At 42.5% G+C, this 27,567-nt stretch overlaps 1 non-coding gene and 1 pseudogene across 1 annotated transcript; one reads left to right on the plus strand and one right to left on the minus strand.

Moving 5' to 3' along the window:
* The window catches only part of LOC132867666 (zinc finger protein 585A-like), a 418,000-nt pseudogene extending 410,541 nt beyond the window's left edge, over positions 1-7,459 (minus strand).
* A 19,019-nt stretch (positions 7,460-26,478) lies between these two features.
* On the plus strand, positions 26,479-26,552 carry trnai-aau (transfer RNA isoleucine (anticodon AAU)). Its single transcript has one exon. It is a non-coding gene; the product is annotated as a tRNA-Ile (tRNA).
* The last annotated feature ends 1,015 nt before the right edge of the window (positions 26,553-27,567 follow it).

Below are 27,567 nucleotides of genomic sequence, written 5' to 3' on the forward strand. Positions count from 1 at the left end.
CAGGACTCATCTCATCTCATTATCTCTAGCCGCTTTATCCTTCTACAGGGTCGCAGGCAAGCTGGAGCCTATCCCAGCTGACTATGGGCGAAAGGCGGGGTACACCCTGGACAAGTCGCCAGGTCATCACAGGGCTGACACATAGACACAGACAACCATTCACACTCACATTCACACCTATGGTCAATTTAGAGTCACCAGTTAACCTAACCTGCATGTCTTTGGACTGTGGGGGAAACCGGAGCACCCGGAGGAAACCCACGCGGACACGGGGAGAACATGCAAACTCCGCACAGAAAGGCCCTCGCTGGCCCCGGGGCTCGAACCCAGGACCTTCTTGCTGTGAGGCGACAGTGCTAACCACTACACCACCGTGCCGCCAGTTACCAGGACTACTGTCCTAAAATTTACTGTGAATGTCCAAGACCCCAAATGCTACTAGAAAAACTTAACAGAATGATCAAAATAATCAATTCAGCAATTTAAGGAGATGGGACTTAACTGGCCTCTGTTATGGTAGAATCTGCCTAATGAACTTCTTACTGATCAGCAGTTTAATGTACTATGTTTAAACAGAAACGGATTAAACCAAAGGAGTCTGTAGCATTAAATGAAACTAGTCCTCCTGGTTGCAGTTATATACACCAGCCTCGTCTAACTGGCAGAGAAGGCATCGCGATTCTTTATAATGATTATCTCAGCATGACACAAAACCTGGACAGTTAGTATGAAGAACTTCAAATGCATTTGTGGCAGTGGGGATGTGGCTTAGTGTCAGTTTGTGAATGTAGGGCGGGGCCAGGGAAGATGAGTGGCAAAGTCAATGCACCTGTTGTCAATTAAATGTGTGCGCGCGCGTGTGTTTGTTGCAGTGACTGTGGAGAAGAGAAAAAGAGGGAGAGAATAGAGAGAAGAGATTTCCCCAAACCAAAACACAACTGTGTACGCACACGTCTGTGTACCAAAACGGACGTTAAAGCTGAAAAACAACACGAAAATAAAAAAGGTGTGTGTGAACGTCATCTCTCGCCTGCCATGCTTCTGTACTCCACCCACATGAGGGACGTATTAGAGTGGTGCCGAAACCCGGGAGTACAGAAGGGCAGAGGTGGAAAAACCCGGGTGCAGAAAGTAAAAATCCTGCCACATTTTTGCTCCAGCCAATTCAGTGAACCAGCTGATCCTAATTACCACATCCCCTAAGCCAGGTTGATGAGCTAATTGGTGAAATCACCTGTGTTGAGAGCACAGGCAGAAGGAAAACCTAAGCAGGACTTTTACTTTGTCAATCCAGTTTTTCCACCTCTGCAGAAAGGAACCACCACATGAAGTCTTCCCCATTGAAGGATCTCATCCATGCCCTCGCTACTGCCCAGCAGAACCAGAATCAAGCGCTGACCGCCCTCCGAAAGGAACAAGAGCAATGCTTTGAAGCCTTGATACTGGCCCAGCAGGAAGATCGCCAAGCGTTCCAGCATCTGCTTGTGTTGTCGGGGACCTCGACCACAGTGGACCCTCCCCACGGCACCCTCACAAAGATGGGCCCGTACAACGATCCGGAAGGCTTTAATTGCTCACTTCAAGCCAGCAGTCGAAGTGTGGGGGTGGCCAGTCGAGCAGCGCACAGCATGCCTACTTCCGCTCCTGACGGCGAGGCACAGCCCACCACACAGCAGCTCGCTGCCGGCAGCCAGCTCATATACACCGACCTGAAGAGAGCCATCCTGCAGTGTGTCGGCTACTCTCCGGAACAACATCGCCAGTGCTTCTGGACACTGACATTGGAGGAGGTCAGCCGGCCGTTCGCATTCGACCAATAGTGGCTGAGGGTGGAAGACCATGACACTAACAGGATCATCAATCTGGTGACACTGGAACAGTTTATCGCTTAACTTCCGGAAGGAACGGCAGACTGGGTCCAGCGTCATCGCTCAGCATCCCTGGAGCAAGCCATCAAGTTGGTGGAGGGCCATCTGATGCCGGTTCCAACAGCAGGCGGATGGGTTGCCTCTTCTCCCTTCCCGTCCCCACCCCATTCCCCCACCACAGAGACGGGGGCTGGCTCCCCACAGCTGGCCCACCGCACCAGTGGTGTCCTCCCGTATTCTCCTTCCACGTCTGTGATTGAAGAATCACACAGTGACTGGAGCAGCCCGGTGGTCCTGGTACCCAAAACTGATAGATTGGTCCGGTTCTTTGTAAACTATAGAAAAAAAGTCAACGTGGTGTCTAAATTCGACACATACCCAATGCCTCGCATTGATGAGTTGCTTGATTGGTTAGATGCTGCTCACTTTTATTCGACACTGGATTTAACAAAGGGATATTGGCAGATCCCCTTGACTCCTCTATCCTGAGAGAAAATGGCCTTTTCCACACCGTTTGGATTACACCAGTTTGTCACGCTTCTTTCTGGGTTATTTGGGGCTCCCGCCACATTCCAGCAGCTCATGGAGAATATCCTCCATCCCCACACCGCCTATGTGGCAATGTACCTTGACGACATTATCGCGTACAGCAACGATTGGCCTCAGCACCTTGAACACCTTAGGGCTGTCCTAGAGTCACTGAGGCATGTGGGTCTCACAGCTAACCCAAAAAAAATGTGCAATTGGGTGGGTGGAAGTACGGTATCTGGGTCATGGGCAGGTGTATCCCCAAATTGACGAGACTGATGCGATTGCGGCTTGCCCGAGGCCCAAGACCAAAAAGGGGGTGAGGCAGTTCCTGGGGCTGGCTGGCTACTATCCTAGGTTCATACCTAATTATTCAGATGTCACCAGCCCACTGACTGATCTCACTAAAAAGGGAGCATCAGATCCGGTCCAGTGGATGGAGCAGTGCCAACAGGCTTTTACCAAGGTAAAAGCTGCAGTGTGTGTGTGTGTGTGTGGGGGGGGGGGGGGGGGCTTTTACACTCCCCTGACTTCTCTCTCCCCTTCATTTTACAGACAGACACATCGGACAGAAGGCTGGAGGCCGTTTTGTACCAGAAGGTGGAGAGCAAGGAACTGTAAATCAGCTGCAAGCTCTCGATGCGCAAAAGTATGTACAGCACCATTAAAAAGGAGTGCCTGGCCATCAAGTGGGCGGTCCTCACCTTCCAATACTACCTGCTGGGGTGCCCTTTCACTCTCTGTTCGGACCATGTGCCCCTCCAGTGACTCCACCGCATGATGGATGCCAATGTGCAGATCACCCATTGGTATCTCACCCTCCAGGAGGTTACATGGTTACATTCGAGGTGGTCCACAGGCCAGGGCACAGATGGTGGTGGCAGACTTCCTGTTCCATTGAAAGGGGAGTCCACTGCAGGATGGATGGTTCCCTGGCCCGAGTCGACCGGTGGGGGTATGTGGCAGTAGGGACATGGCCTAGCGGCAGTTTGAGAATGGAGTGCGGGTCCAAGGTTTCTTTATTTGTACCATACAATAGTACTGGTAAATTCGTTGTGTAGGCAGGAATTCAGCGATCCCAATACAAAATAACAGCTATGTAAAATACATTGTAACAGACAACAGTACACATATCCTAACATATACAATCCTTAAAAGTGTGATCTTGAAAAAGTGCTTCATCATCAATTGTTCAGTATGAACAAAATTATTCACCTCTGGGCCTTACTGTTCAGCAACACAATTGCTGTTGGTACAAAGCTCTTTCTGTACCGTTTTGTCTTTCCCTTAGGGACCCCAAAACAATGACCAGAGCGAAGGAGCTGGAACTCACCATGCAAAGGGTGTGAGCCATCTTTAACAATACAGGTAGCTTTACGTTGTAACTGTATGTCATAAAGAGAAGACATGGTGGGTTGAGGCTTCCCAATTAGCCACCCAGCCCATTTATTTGGTTCAGGGAGTTTTTGTCCTGTAGTGACAGATTACCAAACCAAGACACGAAGGCAAAAGACAACAATGACTCAATAAAAGCACGATAAAATAGGGTCAGCATTAGGGCTGCACGATATCAGAAAAATATGCGATATTCGATAACATGACTGAATATCTCGATATCGATATGTATCACGATAATTAAATATATACTGTTTTTCTTACCTCTACTCGCCGTTCTTTGTTTTTGCTCTTGGTTGAATTAGTGTAATTTAGTGTTGATTTAGTGTAATTTAGTGTAATGTTGATCTAGTGTAATTTCTTCCCTCTCTGTATCTTAATGTGTGTTTTTTGTACATTTGTGTAAGCTACTTGACACTTTAATTTCCCTCTGGGGATCAATAAAGTTACTCTACTCTACTGTATCTAGCATTTAAAAAAAAAAACACCCAATGCATCGCTTCCATTCCAACATTATTTTTTATTGGAAAAACATGGCTACACCTGCAATGGTGTCCATCAATCATCTTTAAATCTCTTAATTTTTGTGAGCGCAGCAGAAAATGTCTTAAGTTGAAGTAAACAAAAAACTGAAAACTACATTACATTAACATAAAGCATTCAAAATGGCAATTTCAGCGGCTCCCGGGAGATGAAGGTGAGCGACACAGATTCACCATAAACTCAAACACAATCTGTTAATAACACATGCGGGTGAGAGAGCAGTGGTGTGTGTGTGAGTGAGCGAGCGGTAGTGTGTGTGTGTGAGAGAGTGAGAGAGAGCACGGTTTTATGTTTTTATGCTTCTGTACATCAGTGTTTGTCCCAGTGAGCCGCCCCACCACTGTTTTACAGGTACATGTCTTGCAAAGTACCTGAGTTTGCAGTACGTCATCCCTCCTGAATCCAAAGTACTTCCAAATAGCAGATGTGCATTTTTTTTTTTGGAAGTCAGTTCCTCCTCACATAAGTTTGTCTCACCACACTTGCCACCGCTCCCACCTTCCGCCATCACCACGAGGCTTTTACTTGTTTTGCAACAGGGGGCGGAGTTATCCCGCTGCGCTTGTTGACATTCAAATGTGATTGGACGGCACAGAAAAATGTGCCTTTTATCGAAATTTAAGTAATTTTTGCGATATGTGTATCGCAAACTATGATATCACGATATCGATACTTTTTCGATATATTGTGCAGCCCTAGTCAGCATAGTTTTATCAATGTTAAAACGGAACAATTTCCAAAGATAAAACAACCGCTGATGTCCCCTCTTGCATACTGCTTCGCAGTTCTTGTTAAAAGTCAATTTATTATCAATGACAATCCCAAGATACTTGTAATTATCCACGCGTTCAACAGATTGGCCCTTGATGACTGTGGGATCATGGTTTGGAGCCTGATTTCTAAAGTCAATAATCATGTCCTTTGTTTTGGATGTATTAAGCACCAAGAAAGAAAGATCACACCACCTAATAAAATCCTCCAAGACTGGACCATGGCTGTATTCATTACTGTGTAACAAACTTACAATGACGGTATCGTCTGCAAATTTTAAAATGTGCCTGTTTTCATAGACACTCTTACATATATCTGTATAAAGGATAAAAAGTAAGGAAGAGAGAACACATCCCTGAATGAATAAGTTTAACTAGACAATTCCCCTGTGGGAAATTGTGAGAGTGATGCAGTGGGCGTAGGAGTCGCTATTGCAGGAGTTGTACTGTACTGTGTGAACGTGTGACTTGCTATGATCACGTGTGTGTTTGAGAGAGAGAAAGTAGCCCCTCCCCCATCTGCTCCCTGACTGGAGCTGGTTGCCTTGGTGACGGTGCTCAGGTGCAGCGCAGACACATAAGGTTACAGGCAAAGAGAGCTTTTGCTCAGATTTCCTTCTCCTCGAACAATGGCGATTTACACGAAAATGAAGGAGGTATTCCCAAAATTCACATTGAGCGCTATAAGGCTCTCATGAACACATTGATGTAATTTTTTGTCCCTAGCGTAAAAAATGTGGACAACAGAGCGAGTTGAAAACAACTGACATTTCTGATTTTGTAGTAAAAGCACTGTTGGGATTATAATGGGAGTCAATGGAGCAGTTGGGCGGTGAACCTGTCACTTTGAGGCTTCTCGTGCGAAAACTGTAAATCCTATCGTTTAGGTAGACACATCGTGTGAATCAAGACAAGTGTGACTCCAACTTTTGAGAAAATTATATGTGTAGAGTGCAGAGCATTTTTTAAGGATTTTCCACTAGGAGACCAACTGGTCTGGGCAATACAATCACAGGCCCCAGAGTCCATGCGGCTGCACCGCTGCGGCATATTCTGTGATGCAAAATGGTTCACCAATCACCATACAGACAAACACACTACAGTCAGTGCGTTTACATGCACATAGAGAAAATCGAATTTCTGCCGTTGCTCGTCTGAAATCGAAGTTTTAAATGGCATGTAAACACCTTAGCTAGGCTGAAATTGAACCGAACTTGATTTCTCGTAATCGAGCTACACGACCTAGATTACGCGACTTTTGCCGAGCTACTTAGTGCATGTAAACCCTATCGAGCTACGGAGTCGAGCTACTTACTTCAGCACTGCCCCTTCCGGAAGTGACGAGACCACAAGCGGGAAACACCACAGCCTCGGTTGGGAAAAAAAAACAAACAGCCTCGGTCGGCATGACACTTCACCTTAGCCACCCACTTTATTAGGAACACTTCTGTTCGTACATACAAACTACACTTCTTAGAGTTTATTTTATTTTTAAAAGGGACAGTGTACAAATTAAACATTATCCTTGTGGTAAGGACAGATGTCTGTACCAGGTTATAGCAGTACATGCTAATTTCTGCCTGTAGTCCCTTTGTTTATACTCTTGAATAGCTCTTCTTCATGAGGACAACCGGAAGTGTACCAACACGATGGGGTGTGTAGCGCCACCTGTGGCTCGGGTGCACAATGCACCTCACTCAATAGCTCGATTTCACAGTATGCATGTAGGATTGGATTTCTCTGGCACCCCTGCTGGGACCCTTTGCTCGATTACCGACAGCAGCTCGATTTGGATGTGCATGTAAACGTACTGAGTGACTACACAGCTATCAAGAGCAATTACCACGCACAAATGTTACAAGGGCAAAGACAGGTTTTTAATTTGGGCACCATGGCGAGCCTAAATTTTTTTTTTTTTTTACTATTTTCGTGCGTAGTGTGCTGAAAATTTTTGACGTATCATTTTTAGTAATTTTTTTAACCAATTATAAATATATCGAGCAATAAAAATAATAGAAATTATATAAATCATATGCAAGTATAAAGTAGTGCTGTATCTAAAAAGTCAAAAGTTTTCTCCAACATTCTGAATAAATAAAGAAAAATATTTTGTAAGCCTAATTATGATCATAGCATCTATTTGGGCGCACATCTATTTCAATTCAACTTCCAATATAATTTGGTATAAATTAATTTGGGCATAAATGGGATAAAAATAATTTTCACTTAAGTTTAAAAATAAGCTGGTCCAAAGCAGATTACATAAAAGTCTCACATAAAATATGTAATAAAAATCCATAGCGTACCTGGCAACTGTAAGGCAGCTGTTGCAGACGACAAGTCAATGACCTCGACCTTGTCAACAATATCGTCTAATGTCTTCTGACTGTTCTGTCGTGTGATAAACCTCCCCATTCCCCTGCCTGTAGACTTAATAATGCCATCGATTATGTGTTTTCCATGAATATATGAACTGCTGTTCTTAGTGATTTACCAGTTGTCTTAGGTCTACCACGACCTGGCATGACGACCACTTGTCAATCTATACTATCAACAGTATCACAAACCAACAGCCACGTGTTATCATGAATCGTTGAGAATTTCACAACATAAACAAAGGAAGTATATTTTATGACATTCAGACGTCAGAGACTCAGACATGGTTTACGGTAATCGCTAGACGCATTTCATGTTCACTTCATGTTATGAAGCGACTGAACAACAAATTGAAATATATATGCCAAAAAATTACATTTAACAATAATTTAAAAATATTTTGGGTTCTCCACCCTGATGAAACAGAATATTTTCTTCTAATTTGGGCGATTTTCATAAGTTCTATTTTGGGCCTTTTGACAAGCCCATAATTTGGGCGCCGTTATACGGTATGTAATTGGGGCTGTATTTGCCCTTGTGTTATGTCAAAGACACTCAAAGTTACACAGTAATGACATCGGATTCTGACATCAGCCATCTCAGTAACCAAATTTTAGTTGTTTTTCTTAACCAACATGATCTTGTGTGTGTATCTTATAACATAGATCTTCGTTTTCATTGTTAAATGTATACTTACATGGTACCTGGTTAATTAATTGCAACTGATTGAACCAAATGATAAGACATAACTTGGTTTAAAATTTGGTCTCCCAGTGAAGCTGGTTTAGCATTGACTGGGAGACCAAATCTGGCCACTGGGAGACCATTTGGTCTCCCAGTAACTATGTTAAAAAATGCTCTGGTAGAGTGAAATTTGTGGCTGAAAACAGTTTTAAGGAGAAATGTACAGCATTTTTTTAAAGCTATGTACACTCTAGCTCGACTGCATAGACACTCATTATAAAGTCTGAATTTCTCCAGAATTGATCATGGTGATTGATCTGTAACTGATCAAAAAGTATACAACCTAGCAAAAAAGTTGAATGCCAGATCCACACAGGAGAAGTTTGTCTCCGTTTTAAAGTTTGAATCATATCACTAGGTGAAAGCATGCCAGAGCAGCGGATGTTTGAAAAACGTTGAAAATGTGCGATTTTTTTCATTTATTCCCATAGAAATGAATGGGAAATTTTGCATGATTTTTTCGTGACTACGTCGCAAAAAAAATCGTAGAATGCTGAACAGAGTAATAGCACACCGAGTCCGATCGAGCCGCACGTTTTGATGTATTGTTTGTCTGTGTGCGATGTACGGTTATTCGAAATCGAAATTTGTACAGAAGATGAATAAGTTTAAGAAGAAGAAACATGCAGAAGAAGAAGAGTTTGCAGTGCCTAATAAAGTCCTGCGTATAAAACCAGCCCTGAGTTAAAGTGCTGATGACACGAACATGACTCTATGCAATTTCTTAAATAAACTATACAACATGGCAAACATGTTAGATTTCTGTTATAATTACGTGAAAAGAAGCTGTTGTTACGCGAATATCCAACTTTTAATTGCACAGCGCAAGAAAACTGGGTCCGTGGCTTGCGGCCATGTTGTGACGTCACCGGAAGAACATGCTGCGGTTCACTGGCTGTTCTACTCTGGTTCTACTCAATGGAAATGGCGCATGAAAACGCTGGTGAACTCTCTAGTGCTAGCTCTTTCTCTTCTGGGAGTCTAGAATTGTGTTGATCTCTTCCGAATAGAATCTATGATAGTCTACCCTCTTTACCCTTTGCCTCTCGTTGCTAGGCGGCAGTTACATGAAAGCCGCAAGCTTTCACAAGCAAATACATGACTGATATCACGCCGACTTTATGATTACATTTATCAGCCATTCCACGCTAACCTACACATCATAGTCATTTTTTCATGCCAAACCCAGACGTAGTTAACAATAGGGGCCAACTTTCCTTTCCAGCCAGCAGCCTTGAGGAAGCCAAAAGCCTAGCTCTGAACAGGCCAGAAATCAAAACTGTTCATCTGAAGTAGTCACAAGCATATTTAACCTGTAGAAGTGACCTTATGTGCACTTTGAATAAAGACATTTTATCTTGCATACAAACCAAAGGATCTGCAGCTGATAACATTTTGGAAAACTTTGTTCACCAAGTTGAACTAAGGACCACTTTATTCTGTGCATTATGTGGGAGTTTAAAAATAAATAATAATAAATAGATACAACTTTTGCACTTTGTTTCATACTGGTGGAGGTACTCGTCACGGAAGTCACATTTTTTCGGTCATGGAAGTCACAGACTTCCAGTGCTCTCCAAGGTCAGCAATTTACTAATTTATGATGGCTTACTTAATTTAGGAATCTCTAGACTTCCCCCTGGTATACTGTGTGAGACAAATGGTACATCTCTCCCAGAAGGCTACCAACTGGATAAAACATTTCTTCAGTCAATATTTTTGAGGATGTAGCTGTCACGGAAGTCACATTTTCCTCCTGTTTTTTTTTTTTGTATGAAAATGTAGTTAGAAATGAAAAAAATGTTGGCTATACTAAGGAGCTGTATAATGTCCATGAAATAAATGCATAACATTTTAAATTTGTTCTGGAATTTATGGGCCATAGATTGACTTCAACCAAATTTGAGTAGCTTTCGTCACGGAAGTCACCTTGGAATGGCTGTTATGATTATCATGTAGAATCTATAGCTCTACGTACCTTTATCTTATGTCGTTTCACAACATATGTTCTGACAGGAGGACTGTCTTTGGATCTGGCATAGCTACTAGTAGACCCCCTCCGGAATACTGGCAGTGTTGCCAGATTGGGAGGTTTCCCGCCCAGTTGGGCAGTTTCAAGTGCATTTTGGTGGGTCTTGAACATATTTTGGGCTGTAAAACTTCAGCAGTATCTGGCAACAGATACTACTGACGTTTTCCAGCCCAAAATATGTTCAAAACCCACCAAAATGCACTTGAAACCGCTCAAGTGGGTGGGAAACCTCCCAATCTGGCAACACTGTGTAGGCACTGCTGATGGTAGTAACACACGTTTGTGCTGAACTGAACACCCAAGAGATTCATTTAAGCTGGGAAGGGTGTCAAAACAATCCAAATCGAAGTGTTCAGAGCACAGGACGGATGTTGGTGAGGGCTCCCACTTGTCACGAGTGCGCCTGACTTGCTTCACCCACTTCGCATGCAGCTCGGGATCTCTGGGAAACTTGAATAAACTTACCCCATCCTTGTGGGTTTTGGAGCAAAAGCCGGCAACACAACGCGAAGGCATAATAACTAATCAAAATATATATATATATATATATATATATATATATATATATATATATATATATATATATTAGTGCTGTCAAGTGATTAAAATATTTAATTGCAATTAATGTCGCGACTGTCATAGTTAACTCGCGATTAATCGCAATTTAATCGGCACATTTTTGTCACATAAAAAAACATTGTAATTCTCTTACCAGCATAAAAAAGTGAATGGGCTTGTTTTGTACCAATGTTTTTTTTTTTATTGCAAAGCATAACACGTCTTGACACAGCCACTGCAAAGTGAAACCTAAGTCGAGCACTGGCGCAGGGCTAGCAAGAGAACCATGAGTGAAGTGATCTACTGCTTGAGTTAGTCTACAATTCTAATCAGAGAGATAGGTTACACAGTGACGGTAGGCTTGACACGCTTGATTAGAATATAAAGTACACTATTATATTAACTTTAAGTTGTTCGTTGATAAATATTGCACTGAATCTGATCTTTACTGTTTCAGCTCACTTAACACATTTTGTACTTTTACACTTTCTGCCTGTTGATGCGTCGCACTGTCCAATCAGAGGCGGCCAAATTTGCATATTACAGGTAGGATTTCTGGGATAGCATTGAGTTTATAGTTCAGAGGGATCTGGTTTCTTTAGACGCTGTCTTCTTAAAACTGAATAAATATTTAAAAAGAGCCAAATGAGCCAGTCTTTTGAACGGCTCTTTTCAAACAACGGATCACAAAGATGCGGATCCCATCAAAGAGCCATAAATCCCATCTCTACTAGCGCGCCCTGCCCGCGCTGGTTCTTGGGGGGGGCAGAGGACTCTGGCTGTGCAGGGCGTGGCATTACAGTCTAGCTGCTATCGGTTTTCTAAGAAAAGTCTCTGTTCCAAGTTCCTGGCAGTTTCAAAAGCTTATGAAAAACCTACATCATGTCACAGAGCTTTAATCTCGCGATAAAAAAAATTATCGCCGTTAAAATTGAGTCAAGTTAACACGTTAATAACGCGACATTTTTGACAGCACTAATATATATATATATGTATAATGTCTAATAAAAATACTAATAATGATAAACTGAACACCTGCCGCATCAACAACAAACTGGTAAGTTAAGAGGAAGGTTCTTTCGCTGACGTCATATAGCTCCTCCTCCTCCGTCTCCTGGGTGCTGCAGCCCCGTCAAATTTGCCCAGATAGCCGCGTTTTTTATCATAACTTGTAAAATAGGCGCCTTCGTGAATTAATATATGGATCATCGGGAATTACTTTTTATGTTATAAAACATCGCCAAAGATGTCAAAAACGTGTCATCAGCACTTTAAAGTAAGAGGTTTCATTGCTGCCAGAGCTAATTGTTAGACACAGTTCTCTCTCTCCAGGGATCAGAGGCTTCGAGCTCAACACCATACGATTCTTCCAACAACAAGACCTCCCGGTTCGGGAAACCATGCCTAAAACAGTCCCCTATGATTTCATCCATTTTCATTTTCAGTGTGTAAAGCTTTCTGCTCAACACACTGCAGAGGGGGTGATTCTGCCTGATTAGCTTAACAATAATAATAATAATAATAATAATAATAATAATAATAATAATAATTTAAAAAAATAAAAACCCCGAGGAAAAAAAATGTGAGAAATCAAGTTGAAATTTTGAGAAATAAAAAGTTGGAATTGCGAGGAAGTCGTAATTTAGAGAAAGAGAGAAAAAAAAACAACCCGTGATGGAAATGAACTTGAAGTGAAGATTTAAATACTTTCAATATACAACTAAACAGGTTAGCCAAACTACAACTCTCTCCTGAGTGGATAAATAGTGCACTATCTAGGGTGCACACGGCATTATTTCATACTGAACGGAGTTCCTAAAACACTAAAATGGAGATATATTTGGGATTCGACCACACACCTTCAGTTTAACTTACCTCAGTGCTTTAAATCCTCAGAGCCAGACACAATAACGTGATTTTATTTTTATAACTCGAGGGGCTAAAGCGGCTCAGACAAGCGGCGGTTTTTTCTTCTCCAGTGTTTTCTGGCGGTTGGAGAAGCAGCTACTGGACGCGTTACTGCCACCACCTGGACTGGAGTGGAGTTTCAGGGTGGAGGACGCCTATCCCAGCCCAACCCAAAAGCCAGTATCTCACTGGGCTGCGACAAATTACGAACGTCATGCGCGAGAGAGTTTCAAAAGTGTCTCGAAACATTCGCGGGGCTTCTCAGTTTCCTCGCATGAGTCACAAAGTCTCGCTCCTTCATCGCTGATATTTTGAACATCTCATCTCATTCTCTCTAGCCGCTTTATCCTTCTACAGGGTCGCAGGCAAGCTGGAGCCCACCCCAGCTGACCACGGGCGAAAGGCGGGGCACACCCTGGACAAGTCGCCAGGTCACCACAGGGCCGACACATAGACACAGACAACCATTCACACTCACATTCACACCTATGGTCAATTTAGAGTCACCGGTTAACCTAACCTGCATGTCTTTGGACTGTGGGGGAAACCGGAGCACCCGGAGGAAACCCACGCGGACACGGGGAGAACATGCAAACTCCACACAGAAAGGCCCTCGCCGGCCCGGGGCTCGAACCCAGGACCTTCTTGCTGTGAGGCGACAGCGCTAACCACTACACCACCGTGCCGCCCATATTTTGAACATGTTCAAAAAATTAGTGCGACAAAATTTCTCTCAAAATAGCCGCAAATGCATCGCTGGTGTCGCAAAGCCATCACGAACCCTTCTCAAGTCAGTTTCCGTGAGACAGGAAGTGCGAGTTCTTCAGCCAGTATCTCACTGGGCTGCGACAGCCTGCGATTAGTTGGAGACACAGCAATTGCGATAAAATATGTGAATATCAATTCAGTGTGATTCCAAGTGAAAATTGTCGCTAATTAATATATTTTATCACAATTGTTGTGTCTCCAACTAGTCGCAGGCTGTCGCAGCCCAGTGAGATACTGGCTTAACCCTCACACACTTCTACTAATAACAATTATAATGTAATTTTAAAAAGTGTAATGTTGCATGCCTGGACCCATTTGGTTGTTCTGAACATGTCCGAATTGGGTTTTTTTGTTTGTTTGTTTTCTGCCAGAAGTTAAAATTCTCTGGGGCTGGAATAATAAAGACTCCTCTGAGGCACATAAAGCCAGCATCTATTTGAACTGCTGCTCATACAGCATCACACACCAGCTGTCTACCCATTTCTATATGTAGGAACTCATAGACATTTTGCTAGTGTTACTTGCAGTTGACACCTCTCCCTTCCTGACTTTTGACAACATCAGGATTTGGACTCACAATCTCTAGATGATAGGATGAATGCTTCTCTGTTGCACCAATGCTCAAGAAGCTCCATCCATCCATTATCTGTTGCTGCTTATCCTGTCCTACAGGGTTGCAGGCAAGCTGGAGCCTATCCCAGCTGACTATGGGTGAGAGGCAGGGTCAAGTTGCCAGGTCATTGCAGGGCCAACACATAGACACAAACAACCATTCACACTCACATTTAGAGCCACCAATTAGCCTAACCTGCATGCTTTTGGGGGAAACCAGAGCACCCAGAGGAAACCCATGCAGACATAGGGAGAACATGCAAACTTCACACAGAAAGGCCCCCATCAGGTGCTGGGCTCAAACCCAGGACCTTCTTGCTGTAAGGCGACAGTGCTAACCACTACACCACCATGCCACCCCCTGCCCAAGAAGCTTTCTGTCAATTTCTTGTTGATGTCTACAAAAAGCGTCTGTCCAAAGGGATATTCAGTGTTGGGCAGTAGCCTCACTACAAGTAGCATCATTAGTAACTTAACTAAATTTCTCAGTAACATCACTATTTACTGAATCAAATAGCTTTTCAGTAGCTTAACTCTTTTATTGATCAAGTAGCATGGCAATGGCCAAACAAGTGTAGGTGCAATTGGTAATTGAGTGATCAATCTCATTAAATCTGAAGGTTAATAATTAAATCATTAAATTGAATCAGTCTCATTGAATCGTTTTCATTGAATCAGTCTTATTGAATCATACCATTGAATCAGTCTCATTGAATCGTTTTCATTGAATTAGTCTCATTGAATCGTTTTCATTGAATCAGTCTTATTGAATCATACCATTAATTTTGGTGCTTAATAATAAATTACCAAACAGCTAAATTATGGTATGTTCCAAATTATTATGATCACTTACCATATTACACAACTTATATGCACCTTTGGATTCTTTTGAGATTCTGTGACTTCAAGGAATATGGAAGCAAATAAACACACAGTTTCAATAATAAATGAATTTATTATAACAAAGATAAAAATGGATATTATCAGCAGATATATACATATAAACAAGCATCAACGGTGTGTGTTATGTGTGTGTGTGTGTGTGTGTGAGAGAGAGAGTGACTGGAATCTTATCTGAGGTATATGTGTGTGTGTGTGTGTGTGTTATCTGAGGTGTGTGTGGTCGTGACCACGTCTTTCTAAGTGGAAACAAAAGAATTAGCTATGGTAGCTAATTCCACGTTTATGTGTGTCCATGTGGTGTAGGCCTTGTGGCCACGTGTTTCTAAGTACAGCAAGAGAGTTAGCTTTGGTTGCTAATTGAGATGTGTTGGCCACGTGTGGAGACACAGATTAGCCTTGTGTCGCTAGCTAAGACAAAGGAATGCTAGCTAAGGTGTGTTTGTGTGTGTGTGTGTGTGTGTGTGGCCTAAGCAAAAGTTAACATGAATTGCTAGCTAAGGTGTGTTTGTGGTAAACAAAAGGTTAGCTTAGCTTGCTAACGAGGCAAAAGAATTAGCCGTATGTGGCTAGCTAAGGCCCAAGGATCCTACCTCGTGGAGTAAAAACAAAAGGTGTGTATGTGAGTGTGGAGGAGGACCGCCATGTGTCCCTTGAGACAATACCCTTAGCCCTGGAGGCTAATGGGACAAAAGAATTAGCCGTAGGCTAATTTCACTAGCTTATAACAGTACTAAATTCACTGAGGTCTTGATGAGGTCAAAATATGTGTAAATAATGAAATTGAGGATGTTAGTAAGGAATAAAGAGAAGCATGCAAAACCTACCTATTAAACAATTGAGAGATTAAAACAACATAGAACAATCATCAATTCAACATGCTGCATGTCTACAGTGTAAACATTTAAACCGTTCTTGAGTTTAAATTCACACTTCTTCATAAAAGCTAATTCCTAAGACTAGGTTTTGCCCAAATGCCAGTCTTACTTAGTGTCTTGCTTATAGCAAGATTATGGAGATATGTTCTTAGGCTTTTGGAGTTTCCGTTGTGAAGGCCTCCGTGAGGCGCAGAGAATTTCTTGGTCCGACGCTTGGTCGCTCGTGATTATGGAGATATGTTCCGAGGCTTTTGGAGTTTCAGTTGTGAAGGTCTCCATGAGGCACAGAGAATTTCTTGGTCCGACGCTTGGTCGCTCGTGATGAAAAGAAAGTCTCGGCTCAGAATAATGTGCACAGAGAATTAATTAGAAGGATCCGGTCGCTTCTAACCTTAAATTAACTGCTTGGGCTGCAGTCGTATGTACTTATAATGAATAAAACCGGTTGTCACTCGACTGAGTTAAAAATCGCGCGATTCCAGAATCTACCATGGCCAAAGGTGAAAGGAAAGCGCGAAACTCTGATTCTTGAGGAAAAGAAAAGACGTCTTTATCTGGTTTGCTCGGCAGAGCGAGTGATCCTCCTTGTGTCCAGGCAGCTGCTCCAGATGGAAAGAGAAAGTATGGCGGATTTCTGGGTTTCTTATGCCTTCCTGGAGGATGTGACGTAGGTGATCCCGCCCAGGCGTGACGTAGGTCAACGCGGAAGTTGGCTGATGGGAAAAGTAGTTTCTAAAAGGGACTGTGTTGTACCTACACAAGCTACTTTTTTATTGGGTATTTCTGTGATAAACACAGTGGAGCAGCTGCCTGCAGTCTAAAATTATCCCCGCAACACAAGCACTCTCTCTTTTTTTATATTTATTGAAAATAACAACAGGAACTTATGTATAACAAATACTTATTTCCCAAACAAGGAAAAGCACAAAGTCTCCTGGATGCAACCCAGATCACATCGATGGCACCAGCTTGACCTCGTCATTACCAGAAGGAAAACCCTCCAAACGGTGCACAGCACACAGAGCTATCACAGCGCTGACTGTGACTCCGATCATTCCCTTGTTATCAGCAAAATAGCGCTACAAGGAAGAAAACTGCTGCACCATGCGAGGCCTAGGAGTCTCCCAAGGATAAACACTGCCCATACTAAAGACATTGACAGCAAAAACAAATTCCATTCCCTTATCAATGGCCTGAGACTGGCCAGGGATGTTGTGTCAGCAGAAACACGATGGCAGCACCTCAGCGGTGCTATATACAAGTCTGCTATTGCCACATTTGGGAAGAAGGAAAAGAGAAATGTTGACTGGTACGAAGCCAACCTTATGGTTATGGAGCCAGCAACCCGGGCCAAAAAAGAAGCATTAGTTAAATGGAAGAGGGACCCCACTTTGCAGAACTTACTCTTGCTAAAGAACGCTAAGGCTAGTAGTCAGAAACTAGCAAGGAAATGAGCAAATGACTATTGGCTACAGCTTTGCTCCTCCATAGAACATACATCCTTGACTGGCAATGTTAGGGCCATGTACGAAGGCATTAAGCAGGTCACTGGTCCGACCATAAAGAAAACAGCCCCCTTAAAAGCAAAAACTGGCGACACCATCACTGACCAACAGGGGCAGATGGATCAGTGGGTTGAACATTACTCGGAGCTGTACTCCACAGAGAACACGGTATCCGAAAAGGCCATAGGCCATTAGCAGCATTCCATCAATGACAGTCCTCGAAGAATTAGATACAGAGCCTACTATGGCAGAGTTAGAGAAGGCAGTTGATGTTCTCTCTAGTGGAAAAGCACCAGGGAACGATGCAATCCCACCAGAGGTAGTTAAGGAAGGAAAACCAGCGCTTCTCCCACACCTTTATGAACTTCTTTGCTTATGCTTGAATGAAGGTGAGGTGCCACAGAGCATGCGGGATGCCAATATTGTGACTTTGTATAAAAACAAAGGGGATAGAACCGATTGCAACAACTATCGTGGGATTTTGCTCCTCATGATAGTTGGGAAGGTCTTCGCTTGTGTGGTTCTTGTCAGACTACAGGTACTAGCCGACCGTGTGTACCCAGAGGCACAGTGTGGGTTCAGAGCGGGGCGCTCCACTATCGACATGGTATTCTCAGTGAGACAGTTACAGGAAAAGTGTTGGGAGCAGCGGAAACCTCTCTACCTTGCTTTTGTCGACCTCACAAAGGCTTTCGATCTCGTAAGCCATAGCGGACGGTTCAGGCTACTTGAGAAGATAGGTTGCCCACCAAAGCTGCTCAGCATAATCAAGTCCTTCCACAGCAACATGAAAAGCACTGCCAGCTTTGAGGGTAGTACCTCCAAGCCTTTCCCGATTCTCAGTGAAGTGAAACAGGGCTGTGTACTTGCCCCAACGCTGTTCAGGATCTTTTTCTCACTGCTCTTGATGTATGCCTTCCAGTCCTCCGACGATGGGGTCAACATCCACAACCGCCATGATGGCAAACTTTACAACCTGGCCCACTTACGCGCCAAAACAAAGGTAACACGCGTGCTCCTTAGGGAGCTACTATTTGCCAATGACGCAGCCCTTGCGAGTCATACACCTGATGGACTCCAACGCCTGATGGACAGGTTCTCAAATGCCTGTAAAGAGTTTGCCTTAACAATTAACATAAAGAAGACTGAGGTGATGGCCCAAGATGCTCCAAGCCCTCCGGTAATATCGATCAATGGCTTTTTGCTTGCTGTGACTGATTGATTCACATACCTGGGATCCACTGTCACAAACAACTTGTCTCTGGATGCTGAAATAAACACAAGAATTAGCAAAGCAGCCTCCGTTATGAGCAAACTCAACAAAAGAGTTTGGGGAAACAAAAACCTGACAATAAACACCAAGCTAAAGGTGTACCAGGCCTGTGTGCTAAGAACTCTCCTCTATGGCAGTGAAACATGGACGACATATGCCAAACAAGAGGCAAAGCTCAATGCCTTTCACATGTGGTGTCTTCGCAGGATCCTAGGAATTAAATGGAAGGACAAGGTAACAAAAACTGATGTTCTCGAGAGGTCCAGTTCCAGGACCTTATTTGCAATGATCAGTGAATGCCACCTGAGATGGCTTGGACATGTTCGCCGTATGGGGAAAGGACATATTCCGAAAGATCTTCTATATGACCAGCTTGAATGCGGTTCATGTCCAACTGGTCGCCCGCGCCTGAGGTACAGAGATGTGTGCAAGAGAGATCTTAAGTCAGCTAACATCGACGTAAACTCATGGGAGGAAACAGCGATTGACCGGTCAGCATGGAGACAAACTGTCAAAGCAGGGGTGAAGGAAGCTGAAGCTACCCGATCCCAACTCAGAGACCAGTGGCGACAGAAGGCATCTTCTGCAAACACCACCACATTCAGTTGTGCAGGATGTGGCAGAGACTGCCACTCTAGAATTGGCTTGTTCAGCCACCAAAGAAGATGCCGACCATGACCGAAACCCATCGTCTCTTTAAGACGGACGGAGGCCAATGATATATACTGTATATCAAGCTATGTTAGTTCAGAGTGCCACAGGGTCATTTTCTCACACACCAATCTGCATATTTCTAAAGAAACATACTGTCTTGTACAGTGCCTTGCAAAAGCATTCATACCCCTTGAACTTTTTCATATTTTTCCACCTTACAACCATGAACTTAAAAGTTTTTTATTGAGATTTTATGTGAGAGACCAACACAGAGTAGCACATAATTGTGAAGTGAAACAAAAATGATAAATGGTCTTCAAAATTTTAAACAAATAAAAATCTGAAAAATGTGATGTGCATTAGTATTCAGCCCCCCTGCGTCAATACTTTGTAGAGCCACCTTTTGCTGCAATTACAGCTGCAAGTCTTTTGTGGTGTCTCTACCAGCTTTGCACATCTAGACACTGAATTTTTTGCCCATTCTTCTTTGCAAAATAGCTCAAGCTCAGCCAGATTGGATGGAGAGCATCTGTGAACAGCAATTTTCAAGTCTTGCCATAGATGCTCAATGGGATTTAGGTCTGGACTTTGACTGGGCCATTCTAACACATGAATATTCTTTGATCTAAATCATTCCATTGTAGCTCTGGCTGTATGTTTAGGGTCATTGTCTTGCTGGAAGATGAATCTCCTTCCCAGTCTCAAGTCTTTTGCAGCCTCCAACAGGTTTTCTTCCAGGATTGCCCTGTATTTAGCTCCATCCATCTTCCCATCAACTCTGACCAGCTTCCCTGTCCCTGCTGAAGAAAAGCATCCCCATAGCATGATGCTGCCACCACCATGTTTCACAGTGGGGATGGTGGGTGCAGGGTGATGAGCAGTGTTAGTTTTCCACCACACACAGTGCTTTGCATTTAGGCCAAAAAGTTCAACTTTGGTCTCATCTGACCAAAGCACCTTCTTCCACATGTTTGCTGTGTTCCCTACATGGCTTCTGGCAAACTACAAATGGGACTTCTTATGCCTGTCTTTCAACAATGGCTTTCTTCTTGCCACTCTTCCAAAAAGGCCAGATTTGTGGAGTGTATGACTTATAGTTGTCCTGTGCACAGTTTCTCCCACCAGAGCTGTGGATTTCTGCAGCTCCTCCAGAGTGATCATGGGCCTCTTGGCTGCTTCTCTGACCCTTGCTCGCTCTGTCAGTTTAGGTGGACGGCCATGTCTTGGTAGGTTTGCAGTTGTGCCATACTTTTTCCATTTTTGAATGATGGATTGAACAGTGCTTCTTGAGATGTTCAGAGCTTGGGATTTTTTTTATAACCTAAGCCTGCTTTAAACTTCTCCAGAACTTTATCCCTGACCTGTCTGGTGAGTTCTTTGGTCTTCATGATTCTGTTTGTTCTTCAGTGTTCTCTAACAAACCACTGAGGCCTTCACAGAACAAGTGTATTTATGCTGAGAGTAAATTACACACAGTAGGACTCTATTAACTAATTAGATGACTTCTGAAGGCAATTGATTGCACTGGATTGTATTTAGAGGTATCAGAGTACAGGGGGCTGAATACTAATGCACACCACATTTTTTTGGATTTTTATTTGTTTAAAATTTTGAAGACCATTTATCATTTTCGTTTCACTTCACGATTATGTGCTACTTTGTGTTGGTCTATCACATAAAATCTCAATAAAAACTTTTAAGTTCATGGTTGTAAGGTGGAAAAATGTGAAAACGTTCAAGGGGTATGAATACTTTTGAAAGGCACTGTAAATGCTCAAATGTCAAACAAATGCTCAAAATGAGGAAAATGTTCAGCAAATCACATCGCAAATGAAAGACAGGACGCGTATGACCATTATCTTAACAGAATCTGAATGTGGTCATTGATGGAACTCTTGAATTGTTGGTGTTGCATTTATGTCAATTCATCGCTCAAAGCACTATATCAATACAATTAAACAAAAGTGAATTTTTGAAAGAGTTGTTCACTTGTTGGCCCAATCTGCGTTTTCCTTGTCGAATAAGGAAGCTGGTTCACCTTTAAGAAATTCGAAATCACTGTTCTTGAAGCATTTGCTTCTCTTTCACATTTTTCTTGATAGCAGGCATATGTTAAAGCTTTTTATCTATTTCTCGATTTGAACGATTTGAACAACCAAAAAAAAATGCAAAAATGAACCACATTGAAGACAGACCAGGCCTTGCTTGCACAAAAGACTGTGTTTGTTTGTCACCCAGGTGAAATTATCACGTGATGCATCAGGTTGTGCGCAAAGGGTCTATCGGAAATCACAATAAGACATGTTTTGTTTGGATAATAATAAAGGAGAGGGGAAAATTCTGGTACAATGAAAGTAATGTCTTGCATAATTTGGTCAGATCATGAGAGTATTTGGCACAGGCCAGTATAGCTGTATATTCAATATAGCTGTAAACACTTACAGATTGAACACATTTAATTTAATAGTGACCAACAATAATTTATCATTAAAGATTAGCCATGATTAACAATGAATAAACAATGGTTAGGCTAATGACTAATTAAGGACAACAATAAGCCAATAAAAAAACAACAAGTCGTTGATTTGATAAGTTTAACCCAGCATTGCACTCAATATAACCAAAATATTGGGTTGAAATAAGAATCCAACCATTACGTAAATTTAAATTAATGGCCTTGTTAAAGTAACCCAACCTGCCAGGTGAAATGCATAACTCTTTTCACTGAGTTAAAATGACCCAGCATTGTCAAAATGCCACTTACTTCTTTAAGTTACCAGCAGCAGCACAGAAAGGAATGCAATAACAAATATCAGACCTTACTTTATCAGCTCGCTCAAATGCAAAATTTAATACAGAATCTATAAAGTTCTAAATTAGCTGCATTTTCACCAACACTAACCTCATTCTTACACTCCAAGTTTCATTTACAGGGAAATCTTATTCATTTCACCAGTTGGGCAAAATAAACCAACATGCAAAACATCAAACCAAAATATGTCAAATAAAAGTTAAAAAAAAAAAAAAGTCAAAATAAAGCCAGCGCTCTAATGAACACACTCAGCACTGTCTACTCCCAGGCCTTTTCTCTTCTGTAAACACAATGCTCACAATAAATGGTGTGTTAAAGCCTATCGTTTTTCAAATCTGTGTTACAGTAAATGTATATACATGTACACTCTGTTTTGACCAAAATACCATAGGTAAACCAAAACTGTACCTCTACAATTTACAGCTGAGCATTGCAAAACATGTTTAGCTTTTGCTTTTCTCACCATACCTAGGAGAAATTAAATAGTGCTGATGTTCAGAATTATTGAGCTAATATGTACAAATGAAGGAGTAAGATTATGTATATGATAAAGTGCATGAGTATTGCACATAGAGGAATATTGTACGAGTATGTTATTGCACTAGTGTTGATATAATAATATACAGCACAGAATATACAGAACCGGTCAAATGCCATGGGCTGTATTTCACAGTAGTATAGCAGCAGTGAGTGAGTGGAGGTGTGCTGTTCAGACCTGTGGATTAGTTGGGGGAGGCAGTGAGTGCTGTGAGTTCAGTAGTGTGATAGCTATGGGTTAAAAACTATTCCTCAGCCAGGTTGTGCGGGCGTACAGAGTTCTGTAGCGCTTTCCAGGGGGTAAAGAGTCCGTGTCCAGGATGGGTTGGGTCCTTGATAATGTTTTTGGCTCTGCGAGTGCACCGGGAGTGATGGATTTCTTCCAGTGATGGAAGTGGAGTGCCTGTGATCCACTGAGCTGTTTTATGATGTGCTGCAGGGTCTTCTTATCTTCCAAGGTGCAGCCCGAGTGATGCAATGCGTGATCAGTGACTCAATTGTGCACCTGTAGAAGTTCATCCGCAGCTGTTGAGGCAGTTTTGCTTTCCTCAAAGTCCTCAGGAAATGGAGCCTCTGAAGACCTTTTTTAGCCAGTGCCAAAGTCTTTGGGGTCCATGATGGGAGTCAAGAGCCACGCAGAACAACACGCTGCGCTGTCTAAAAGACCCATTATTATTTAATTTAGTAATCAATCTTCAGCATTTCTCTGAGCAGGGATAAACTGTCAATAAAGACACAATATAAAATCTCCTGCACCAAACATCAGTTGACACCACCAGCTAACACCTTGAAGGCAGGATTCAACTTGCACTGAAAAGAACCCCAGTGCATTTCAGGTCCAATGCATTAATCCCTGAGTGGTTGCCAAAATGGAACAAAGTCAAGGCTGAAAGTGTCATTCCTTGTCTTGGATTTTTATTTCTTAGTTTTTCGGAACTGTCCATGATCTATACAAGGTGGTGACTTTTGTCCTTGTTAGTAAAGTGGCCAGTATCTCTACCTGTCAGGTGGAAGACCAGGGTTTGATTCCCTGATGGGGAGGGTATATTAGCTGTGAGTGTAAGAAGGCAAAAGGGTTTTTTGCCTTCATGGATGGTTTCCAAGCAACTTATGCTGCCCTCTATTATATTTTTCTCTTCTCCCGACACACCTCATTCTATTCTGCTAATTACCAGCAGTTCTGGGGGAAGTGCATGCATTTGATGAGGAAACAATTAGGGATGTCCCGATCCGATCACGTGATCGGAAATCGGGCCCGATCACGTGGTTTCAGACTCGATCGGAATCGGGCATTACCTCCCGATCAGGGATCGGATATATATCTATATAATATATTCTCATTTTTAACACATCAATAGCTATGCGTTGGCACAGAGTGAGACCAGACCTCTTGTCTCAACACAGCAACATCAACGCGTGCGGCATGACATCACTTTGTAGCAGAGACGCTATTGGTTATTGGCTGCCTGTTGCCGGCGAAGTTGAACACGGAAGCAGTTCGAAGCGGAAAGCAAAGCATGTCTGCGGTGTGGCAGTATTTCAAAGTTGATGACAACATTGCCATTGCAAACTGTGAAATATGTAAAGTTGGAATTTCAAGGGGTGGACAGGAAAGGGCCGCATTTAATACAACAAACCTGATACGGCACCTGAAAAACAAACACCCGACACAATACAGCGAGTTTTTAGTGCTGTTTCAAACGTGTTGGATGACAAAAACAGGCTCAAACCTGAAAGGGTAGAAATGCTTGTTTTCATCAAGAAAAACGTTCATTTCCTTAATTGAAATTACTGTATACCACTGTGAGATGCGTTCTTAAAAGCAAATTACTGGCACTGTGGCAGTTTTATTATTATTATTTTTATTTGTTTACATTCCTGCCAGGTATTTTAAGGTTATGTTTTTAATTTATGTTATTTATTGTTCAAACTACCTCACGTAAGTGCTCTGTTTGCTAACGGAGTTGTTGGATGTTAAAATAAGGTGTTAAATTAAAAAAAATGAGGAACATCCTGGATCCGTTTCTTTCCTCGTCTTTATTATTTTTTATGGATTATAAGAAGTATCGGATCGGGACTCGGTATCGGCAGATACTCAAAATCAAATGATCGGTATCGGATCGGAGGGCAAAAAAACCTGATCGGGACATCCCTAGAAACAATATCAAATCTACTGCACCGAACATATTCTAGGACCACATTTGTGAATCAGAGATTTCCACAAATCTGACAGCATTTTCATTTTCAAAGTTCTGTAATGTAAATGAAATAGATGACACCCTTGGTGAAATTAATTGTCAAACACTATAAAAGGGTCAATTGACACCACCAGCTGACACCATGAAGGCAGGCTTCAACTTGCACTGAAAAGAACCCCAGTGCATTTCAGGTCCAATGCATTAATCCCTGAGTGGTTGCCAAAATGGAGCAAAGTCAAGGCTGAAAGTGTCATTCCTTGTCTTGGGGCTTTTTTATTATTATTTTTATTCGTGGTGAATAAGAGAAGAGAAGATACAAAGAAGAAGACCATCTGTCTGTGATTTTGTCACAAATGATACCCTAAAAATGTCTACGACTAGATGGGCTAGCGTGTCCTCCCTTGCAGTCTCCTGTAGTCCACTATCATCTCCTTAGTTTTATTGACGTTGAGAGAGAGGTTGTTGTCCTGGCACCAGCTGGCTAATGCCTTCACTTCCTCTCTGCATGCTGTCTCATCATTGTCTGTAAGGAGGCCCAAGATGGTTGTGCCATCAGCAAACTTGTTGATGATGTTGGCGCTGCATTTAGCAGTACAGACATGGGCGAACAAGGAGTACATGAGGGGACTGAGCACACAGCCCAGTGGCACACCTGTGTTCAGGATCAGTGAGGAGGAAGTGTGGCTACCGATTATCACCACCTGTCCGATTATTCTACCTGTCAGAAAGTCAAAGATCCATCTGCAAATGGTCATCTGCTGATGAAATCATGAAATATTTCATCATGATTGCATTTTCTCTGCTCATACCAAGGCAGTTTGTATTTATTAAGTGCAACTTTGCACCTAAATCCTTTCAAGATCTTGCAACCTGATTTGATTTTGGTTGCTTGTCACAGCCCATGGTCAGACTGTGAGCAGAAGCTTTTTTTGACGAAGCTCATTTGGGTGATAAAAGATAGCGTGATTATAAAATGTTTAACATCAAGTCTGTTTTGTTGATGTTATAAACTGTTCATTGATGGAAACTTGAGTGCAAAACTGTTCATGACAACTGCAGTCCAAAAGTTAGCCAGTCAACTGTAGTCCTCAGCCATAAAAGCCTCCCTGTACTGGCCATTTCCATCCTTTATTGGATGTGTTGTTTTCAGGACAGGAAGAAGCCTTTCCCTCGGTGATCTTCAAGGCTCCAGTCTTTTAAAACGACCTAATTTCCTGACATGGGATCCTTGGTCTGCTTCTCCTTCTTTTGACGCATGTTTCAGGAAGCAGATGTTGCTTTATTGTTCAGTGAGAGCAATTGGGTCGAGGTTGTCGAGAAGTGGTTCTTCAGAGCACATGGTGGCTTTTGGACCACCATGTTGAAGAAGGGAAGTAGGTGTGCATCCTTCTTTCACATTGTTAAAGCTATCCATGCTGACTTTGCTCAGTAGATAGAATACGTTTTTCAGACTGGATGTTGGGATTTTCATCCCCCTGTGTAAATATGTACGGTAAGTGGGTCGAACTGAGGGCTTCAAAACAATAATCAAGAGAAAAGACATCTGTTCAAGGGAAAGTCACCACATCATCACTATTTAGTGAAGCACCTCAGCAGCCATGACATTTTTTTTTCCCCTTGGCCAGTTAGCTCAATTGGTTAGAGTGTGGCGCTAATAACACCAAGGTCACAGGTTTGATCCCTGTACTGGCCAGTTCCCTCCTTTACAGGTCCTGTTGTTTTCAGGACAGGGGAAGCCTTTTTCTGTTGAGGGAAATGTTGTCCAAAATAAGAGATTCTCTGGTTGTTTCACAAAATGTCAATCGATTCCTTGTATCTGAATGTGCCATTGAAATACAGTAACTCAACTGATTGCAGGATGCAGGAAATTCAAATACACACATGAGATTGCCTCAAAGAGAAGCACTTATGAATCTCTTAAAAATCAGTGCTCCTTTTTCAATTCATCTAATTGTGCTTCATTTTGAAAGTAACTTTAATTTCATAAACTCTAAAATGTATCTTTAGTTGCTTGAACTCCAAACCACTCCAAAACATAGCAATTACCAAAGGATCCAGGAAGGTAGTAGCCATTGTTAGGGTATGATAGACAGATACAGTGCCTTGCAAAAGTATTCATACCCCTTGAACTTTTTCACATTTTTCCACCTTACAACCAGGGCCGTAACCAGGATTTTTCAAATACCGAGGTCAAACATTGCGATACATCTTATTTGCCAAAAAAAATGTCCTAATATGGTGACTTTTCATACATTTTGGAAACGAGTCAAAATCACAAGCCCAACAAGATGAACATGTAGGTGAACATGTTTATTTTAACAATTTAAAAACTGCACGATCACAAAAGTATTTTGTGAGTGTGAGTGAGTGAGTGAGTGAGTGAGTGAGTGAGTGAGTGAGTGAGTGAGTGAGAGTTTGAGTGAGTGATGGAGTGTGTGAGTGAGTGAGAATGAGAGTGTGAGTGAGTGAGTGAGAATGAGAGTGTGAGTGAGTGAGTTAATGTGAGTGAGAATGAGTGAGTGAGTGAGTTAGTGTGAGTGAGTGAGTGAGTGAGTGAGTGAGAGAGAATGAGAGTGTGAGTGAGTGAGTTAGTGTGAGTGAGAATGAGTGAGTGAGTGAGTGAGTGAGAGAGTGTGAGTGAGTGAGTGAGAGAGAGAGAGAGAGAGAGAGAGTGTGTGAGTAGACCCCGAAGCCGTTTGTTTTCAGGA

The sequence above is a fragment of the Neoarius graeffei genome, chromosome 19, assembly GCF_027579695.1.
Source record: "Neoarius graeffei isolate fNeoGra1 chromosome 19, fNeoGra1.pri, whole genome shotgun sequence".
In the NCBI taxonomy this organism is placed as follows: Eukaryota; Metazoa; Chordata; class Actinopteri; order Siluriformes; family Ariidae; genus Neoarius; species Neoarius graeffei.